The sequence below is a fragment of the Mus pahari genome, chromosome 16 (genome assembly GCF_900095145.1).
Source record: "Mus pahari chromosome 16, PAHARI_EIJ_v1.1, whole genome shotgun sequence".
Lineage (NCBI taxonomy): Eukaryota > Metazoa > Chordata > Mammalia > Rodentia > Muridae > Mus > Mus pahari.
The window spans coordinates 9892614-9902004 of NC_034605.1; positions in this window are offsets into that span (position 1 = coordinate 9892614).

Consider the following 9391-nt stretch of genomic DNA (forward strand, 5'->3'; position numbering starts at 1 on the left):
ACAGACACAGACACAGACACAGACACTGACTGAAGTGTGGGGTTGTGGGGCATTGGGCTATGCACAGACAGCCTGGTTTCCAGTTGAGGCTAGATGTTGAANCCCAGGACCCAGTGGTGATAATTCACCTACATGGGATGGAAGGAGTTCTCTCATGTCTCCTGGATCCCTGGCTCCTGTTGAAGTTACAGCCCCCTCAGCCCCCACAAGAGAAGCCTGGTTAGTAGTCACACAGGCAATGTCCCAAGCTTCTGACCTTCCAGCTAGACTCCTCCCCAGTTACCTAGCAACAGTATAGATAACAGCACACCACAAGAAGGGCTTTGTCCCCTCCACACTCTCTTGCTGTTGCTCTTACTTCTCTTACTCCCTTACTCTCCTCTCTCCTCTCTTCTCTCTTTTCACTCTCTTACTCTCTCTTCCTCTTAATCTCTCTTTCTTATTCTCTAGCCTTTCCTCCCTCTCTCTCCTTTTCCTGCTTCTCTCCTCTTAGCCATGGCCAGTCTCTCTCTCCTTTACCTACTCTCTTTCCCCCTGCTATTCTATAATAAAGGTCTAAAACCATAGACTGTCTCTGTTCATCAAGACCCACTGTGCTTACTCTCCTCTGCACGGGAACCAATCTCCCTCAGCCCTCTCCCCTATAACCCTGGGGCTACAGGGTGTTGCTCCGGGGCCCCAGTCAGGGGCTACCCCTTTTCTACCCCTGTCGAGTGGGGTCAGTGGCTTGGATGCCCACCCGGGGCCTAGTGGAACATGTCTGGCAGCCCTCCCACATCTGCCTGCCCAGAGAATAGGAGGAACTCTGGCTGGACGTGGGCTATCCTCCCTCCCATCTCATTCCCCTGCCCCCTGTTAGTTCCCACATGGGGTTAGGCTATAAACCCTCAAGTGCAGCATGTAAATGTCCGATAGCCTTCCTTATCACTGTCAGTGCTTGGTACCAAGTATTCAATACATGAGGCTAAGGGGAATATCCCATATTCTAACCATTGTAGTATTTATAGCTAATGAACTAATGAGCAATCAACTAAGGACACTCAGACATTGGGACTAATTGTGAAGGGTGTGGCTAAAGGTATTGACATAATGTCCTCTATAGATAATCTCAAGTTTGTCTGAGATTTCTAAAGCTTAGGGTGAAAGGAATATATCATGACATCAAGATACTTTCTTAAAGAAAGGCAAAGTAGGGCGCAGCAAGTTCACTGCTATGTCCAAAGTATATGTATTACCTATATGTCAAAATTACAAAACACTTTGTAAATAAGTAGTCATTGAAAAATAAAAAACCAAAAAAGCAACGCAAAGCTGCAACCTACTTGTAAACTATAAGGGTTTAAGGTAGTAATCTTAACCCTTCCAAAAACAATTTAGAGAAGCAATAAATTTTGAAAAAAAATTACAAAATGATGTCTGTAATAATAAATTTTCTATAAATAGGAATTTGTGTAAAAGAAAAAGTGCTATCCATATGGAGAAGAGAGGAAAATGGAGGTGTCAGTCTTGAAATTGTACATATGAGCAACAACATGGATGCACAGTGAGTTATAGTTAGAGATTCCGATCTACTTACACACGTGCCTGTAACACTAATTAATTTTAAAAGGCCAAGAATTTGAAAGAGTGCAAGAAAAGCGTTTGAGTGGTGTTGGAGGGGGTAAGAGAACAGAAAACTTGTAATTATAACCTCAGAAGTAAAAGAAATAACAAAAAAAAAGTTTTAAAAAGAGTACGATGCTGTAAAAGTTGAACTTGGGTTGTATTAGCAAAAGGACACAAACACAAGTCAGTGAAGGAGAAGGAGAAGCCGGACACAGACTTATTAAGTGCTGTCAGTTAGAGATCTGTAAGTTTTACAAAAGGAATCCAAGTGGGAAAGAAGAGTTGAGTTTTGAGATATTGCTAAATAGATGCATACGAACAGTGTGAGCCATGGTCCATACCTTTCAATAAATGGAATTATTGGTCTGCACATTAATATATAAAATTTGTAAGTGTAATCAAATAAGCAAACCTCCCCTGAGTGTGAATTTAACAAAATGACTCTTAGATATAAGAGCAGAAAATTCCCAGCCACAAGAAAGGACAGGATCGAATCAGTTTTAATGAAGGACTTCAGTATTTGAAACTTGATGTTGCATAAGAAAACATAAAATCAAGCCATACAGTATAGGTTATATCAGCAAAGCATGAGTTTAATAAATACTTGCCAGTAAGAAAACAAGCTTTCATACGGAAAACAAAATTTCATAATGGAATTTTCATAATATGCCAAAAAATTTTGCAAGAGATTTGAGCACACACTTCAGCAGATAAGCCCACGAAGAAGTGCCGAACGTCTTCAGTTATTTGGGAAATTCACATTAAATAACAATGAGATACTATTTCACGTCTACTAAGCTGGTCAACAATAAGTGATTGGCCATAAGTGATGTTTGCTGAGCAAACAGAACTACCATCTATTGCAGCTAGGCATGCAAACAGCAACTACTTTAGAAAGAAAACTGTCTATAGCAGCTTTATTTGTATTCCCCTTGCAAACAGGCAAGGCAGAGACACATTTATCTTCTTGTCACACATTCACCCACTTCCAGGCTTTACTTTGCTAGGCATCTTCCAATGATGAGCATCTCAAAAATAAGGACCAGTAAGAGTTTGAATAAAAAAAATGAAGTTTTCAAATTCTGAGGATTAGGATGGTATGCATACACCCATTCTTTAAATCTTTCTGCACATAACTATTCTTGACCAAAGCAAAGTCTCTGTTCGGCCTGGGGCTATTGTCCTTCATTTCATCCTCATTTGAAAAACTTCAGGAGTCCATTAAGACACTTTTTCAAAGCACATGATTACAACTTTTGTATGCTTTTTCAGTGGAGCTAAACTCAGGCAATAATTATTCTTTTTTTAAAAAAAATCAGTTGACTCAACACATTTTCACAAGGGGAAATTCCCAGGCATTGAGAAACACATCTGTGTTGTATAGAAAGCATTTACTAAGCAAGAAAAGTCTTTCTGACTGTGCAAAATGTCCTAAAATTTTCAATCATGTGTTGGAGAGAGTTACGTCTACCCCAAATTCCCTTACTTGAGTCAGTATGGCATTAAGACATGAGCAAGAGGGCCATGTTATTTAGCTTAGCAGAGCAGCTGTGTAGAAGTACTGTATTAATTGGTCTTCCTGGGGGGAAAGGGCAGGGTCTATAAGTAAAGACTATATTACCAGATTTAGGATAAGGCTTCATGAAGGCTGTTCCACCTATGAAAAGCACAAGAGTGTGATGCCTTTTGCTAGGTACTACTTAGGTATGCTGACCTCTAGTAATTATGTTTTAGTTCTTATATATTATCCACATGGTTTCTTGGTTTCTTAGGTTTATATTTATCTGTTTATCCCAGTAAAATTTACAATAAAGTGCTAAGGACAAAACTAGCAGATGGAAATTCAGTTTGGACAATGGAACACAGAAATAAAACACTGGGGCAGTCTATGGATTTCCCACCTGACTCCTTATGTGGGTTATATGACTTTTTGTGGAAATATGTATGACGTGCATATTTTAGGCTCTTGAAAGGATGTGACATTCTTTTTTTTTTCTTTTTCTTTTTTCCAGACAGGGTTTCTCTGTGTAGCCCTGGCTATCCTGGAACTCACTCTGTAGACAAGGCTGGCCTCGAACTCAGAAATTCACCTGCCCATGCCTCCCAAGTGCTAGGATTAAAGGTGTGTGCCACTATGCCCAGCTTGTGGATGTAACATTCTTAGACATGAGTGGCTCTGAGATAATCTAGTCCCTTTGGTGTGTTTTGAACTTGCATGATCATTCTTCAAAGGATCAAAATCTAGCTGTAAAGATGGCTCTGTAGGTAAAATATTTGTCACGCAAGGTTGTGGACCTACTTTTAGATAATGGATGTGGTTATTGAATAGCATTTCTCTGTAATTCCAACACAACTCCAAAGATGGGAAGTAGAGATAAAAGACTCCTAGGAAGTTATGAGCCAGGTAGTCGTGAATAATTACATATTTAGCTTTCAACAGGTGACCTTTTCCCAATCAAGGTGAAATATGAAGATTAATACCCAATGGTTGTCTTTTAATCTCTACATCAGGGCTATGACATGCACATTTATACTCACACACATAAACATGCTCATATATCAGACTATGCACAGCACACACACACATACACACAGAGGGAGGGGAGGTAAGGGGGAGAGAAAAGAAGACAGAAAGGGAGACAGAGTCAGAAATAGATTTACTGAAAAAATACCAGAATGCACAGCCCTTGCAGGGTAACTCAAATTCTCCAGTACATATTTTGATTGGTAGATGTATTGATGATAGATGATAGATAGATAGATAGATAGATAGATAGATAGATAGATAGATAGATGATAGATAGATGATAGATGATAGATAGATAGATAGATAGATAGATAGATAGATAGATAGATAGATAGATAGACTGCTACCATGCACAAAGAAATCAGAAGCAATTACACCTGTCCACATACCCATAGGGCCTTGTTGGAGAGAATATCACTTTATTTAGGAAAATAGAATACTGAACTATGGAAAATGGGATGATCCTGGATTAGAATCGACTATATACCTCATTATTTCCTTTCTTATAAGAGAGACACAAGATGAGTATGTGAGACAGAGTGACTTTGGATAGTGATAGACAGTGGTGATGATGTCAGAAAATGCAGCAGGCCAAGAATTGTCCAGCAGGCACTGGTAGCTGAAGAGAAGCATGGAGTACATTCTGTCACAGAGCTCTCTACAAGAGCCAGTTGTGGGTAACCTTTTGGCCTGTGGACTTGTGAAACAGTACATTTCTTCCTGTTTTTCCAAAAGTACTACCCTAAAGAATACAAACAAACAGAACTGGGTACATCTCCTGTCTCTTGTCATTCTTTGTTATTTTTTCCAGTGGAAAGCAGAAACACTGGAACTCAAGACTGTGTGTATCTTAATCTTAGCTACTGAGAGAATGATGCTGGTGAGGTCAACGAACATCCTGATGTTGCTTACAGAAAGCATGTATGCTCTTCTGTCCATATGTCTCATTTAGGAAGTGTTGAGAAACTACGAGAACCAATGCCTGTTTCAGGGGTAGATTTGTGTGTGGATTTGAAGATATTAGTAGGTAAGGAAGATGTGAGTTTTAGGCTCATAAACCTCCATTACTGTTACACAAGGGATAGTTTTGCCAGGCTTATTTATGATGGTAGCTTTGTTGTCCCAGTCTGATGACTATCATTTCCCCATTTTGTCAAAGTTATTAGATTATGAAATATTTCCACACTGCTTAAAATAGAAAATTTTCAGTACCACTAAACTCCCTGCATAATGCACAGTGCTCAGCCTAGACTAGTGCAGCCATCACTGAACCCAGGCCTGATTAAATTTTCTTAGGTAAAATAATGTATTTCTATTTTGTCTAATCAGAATGTTGGCCAAGAGTTGACAAAGCAATTGAAGAAGAGTAAAGTCTGCTGTTCTGAAAGGTATTTTATTATCAGAAGGGATATCAACTTAATTAAGCCTGAAACTAAGACATGATGAAAGAACAGAATTAAGAAAAGAAATGAACCCTAAGGTATGTACAAAGTTGATTTCAAATTGAATTCAAGTTGAATTCAAAACACTTTGAAAATCAGTTATGCATCAATAACTATTCTTTACAGTTTTACTCAAGTATAGCTATTATGCACATGTTATACTTGTTGATATGTTAGTTAAATTTTCATTGCTGCAATAAAATACTTGATAAAAGCAAGTCAAAACATACAAAAATAATTAAAACTCAACAATAAGAAAACTCAAAGTTTCAAGTTCTAAAACTTTGACACATTGCTATAGAAGATGAAATGAAGCATATTGAAAAATCTTCTCCCACATATTATTAGAAAAAACTGGAAAATATGAGTGAAATGGACAATTTTCTAGACAGATACCAGGTACCAAAATTAAATGAGGATTAGATCCAGTTAGGAACACTGACTTCTCTTTCAGATAAACCATCTAAAAGGTCCCACAACCCCTAAAGAAATAGCAGCAGTCATTAAGAGTCTCCCAACTGGAAAAAAAGCCCCAGACCATAATGGGTTTGGTGCAGAATTCTCTCAGACCTTCAAAGAAGACCTAATACTAATACTCATCAAACTAGTCCACAAAACAGAAGAAACACGACCCAATATGTGCTATGAAGCCACAATTGTGCTTATGCCTAAGCCACACAAAGACCCAACAAAGAAAGAGACCTTCAGACCAATTTTCCTTGTGGATATCAATGCAAAATTCTTCAATAAAATTCTCTCAAACCGAATCCAAGAACACATAAAAACAATCATCAGGCCAGCCCCAAGCCACTTAGAGCATGAACTCTGTGGATGGCCCCAAGGTCCCCAGAGGACTCTCCATGCCACAGGCACCCTAGCACACCCAGGATCTTGGGATCACTGGTGAGTGGAATGCAACATCTGTTCCAAAACAGCCAAGAGGGGATTGGGACATTGGGAACAGGGACACAGGAAACCTGCCCGACCAGTGGCTAGGGTTCGTTCTGATTGGTACCAGCCCAGCGCCACCTTGGGCACGAAATCAGTGGATGGTCCCAAGGACCCCAGAGGACTCTCCATGCTGCAAGTGCCCTAGCACACCCGGGATCTTAGAATCACTGAGGAGAATAGGCCTACAGAGAGGGTTCTGACCCTGGGATTCAGGTGAGAGTGCTATCTTGTATCTGGGGTCTCTCAGAGACCAGTCTCTGTAGGAGAGCACGTGGGCTGCAGAAGCAACAGAGCTTCTTGGACAGGGTACCTTGGGGCCTTCATCTTCAGTCAATAGGTGGATCTGAGCTCCAGACCTCTATGCACATTCCCTGTAAGAGGAGAGCTTACCTACAGAGAGTGCTCTAACCACTGGAACTCAGGAGAGAGTTGGACTCCCAGGAGTGCTGACAGAGTCTAACAGAATCACAGGAGAAACAAGCTCCAGCCAGAGACAGCTAGAACAGCTAACACCAGAGATTACCAGATGGCAAAAGGCAAACATGAGAACCTTCCTAAAGGAAAAAAAGACCACTCGGCATCATCAGAACACAGGATACCCACCACAAAGAGTCTTGGATACCCCAACACACCCAAAAAGCAAGATTTGGATTTAAATTATATCTCATGATGCTGGTAGATGATTTTAAGAAGGGCATTAATAACTCAGTTAAAGTAATACAAGAGAACACTGCTAAATAGGTAGAAGCCCTTAAAGAGGAAGCACAAAAATCCCTCAAAGAATTACAGGAAAACACTGCTAAACAGGTAGAAGATCTTAAATAGGAAAAACAAAAATCCTTTAAAGAATTATGGGAAAACACAACCAAACAGGTGATGGAATTGAACAAAACCATCCAAGATCTAAAAATGGAAGTAGAAACAATGAAGAAAACCCAAAGGGAGACAACTCTGGAGATAGAAATACTAGGAAAGAAATCAGGAACCATAGATGGGAGCATCAGCAACAGAATACAAGAGATGGAAGAGAGAAACTCAGGTGCAGAAGATTCTATAGAAAACATGGACACAATAATAAAAGAAAATGCAAAATACAAAAAAAGATCCTAACTCAAAATATCCAGGAAATCCAGGAGACAAGTCCAAACCTAAGGATAATAGGTATAGATGAGAATGGAGATATTCAACTTAGAGGCCAGTAAATATCTTCAACAAAATTATAGAAGAAAACTTCACCAACATAAAGAAAGAGATGCCCAAGAACATAAACAACCCTACAGAACTCCAAATAGACTGAACCAGAAAAGAAATTCCTCCCAACCCATAATAATCAGAACAACAAATGTACTAAATATAGANTATTAAAAGCAGTAAGAGAAAAGGGTCAAGTAACAAATAAAGGCAGACCTATTCGAATTACATCAGACTTCTCATCAGAGACTATGAAAGCCAGATGATCCGGGACAGATGTTATACAGACCCTAAGAGAACGCAAATGCAAGCCCAGGCTACTATACTCAGCTAAATGATCAATTACCATAGATGGAGAAGCCTAAGTATTCCATGACAAAACAAAATTCACACAATATCATTCCATGAATCCAGCCCTTCAGAAGGACAATAATGGGAAAAAACCAATTTAAGGATGGAAACTATGTCATAGAAAAAGCAAGAAAGTATTCCTTCAAGAAACCTAAAAGAAGACAGCCACAAGAATAGAATCCCAACTCTAACAACAAAAATTACAGCAAGCAACAATTACTTTTATTGAACATTTCTTAATACCAATGGACTCAATTCCCCAATAAAAGACATAGACTAACAGCCTGGCTACACCAATAGGACCCAACTCTTTGCTGCTTACAGGAAACCCACCTCAGGGAAAAAGACAGACACTACCTCAGAGTGAAAGGCTGGAAAACAATTTTCCAAGAAAATGGTCTGAAGAAACAAGCTAGAGTAGCCATTTTAATATCGAAGAAACTCGACTTCCAACCCAAAGTTATCAAAAAAGACAAGGAGGGGCACTTCATACTCATCAAAGGTAAAATATTCCAAGATGAACTCTCAATTCTGAAGATCTATGCTCTGAGTGAAAGGGAAGCCACATTCATTAAAGAAACTTTAGTAAAACTTAAAGCAAACATTGTATCACACAATACTAGTGGGAGACTTCAACACCACACTCTCATCAATGGATAGATCCTGGAAACAGAAACTAAACAGAGACACAGTGAAACTAACAGAAGTTATGAAACAAATTAATTTAACAGATATCTACACAACTTTTTCCCCTAAAACAAAAGGATATACCTTCTTCTCAGTACCTTCTCCAAAATTGACAATATAACTGGTCACAAAACAGGCCTCAATAGATACAAAAATATTAAAATTGTCCCATGCATCCTCTCAGATCACCATGGACTAAAGCTGATCTTCAATAACAACATAAATAACACAAAGCCAACATTCATGTGGAATCTGAACAACACTCTACTTAATGATATCTTGGTCAAAGAAGAAAGAAATTAAAGACTGTTTAGAGTTTAATGAAAATGAAGCCACAACATACCCAAATTTATGCTACACAATGAAAGCATTCCTGAGAGGAAAACTCATAGTTCTGAATGCCTCCAAAAAGAAACTAGAGAGAGGATATTCTAGTAGCTTGACAGCATACCCAAAAGCTCTAGAACAAAAGAAAGCAAATTCATCCAATGGGAATAGACAGCAGGAAATAATCAAACTCAGGGCTGAAATCAACCAAGTGGGAACAAAAAGAACTATTCAAAGAATCAACCAAACCAGGAGCTGGTTCTTTGAGAAAATCAACAAGATAGATAAACTCTTAGCCAGACTCACTAAA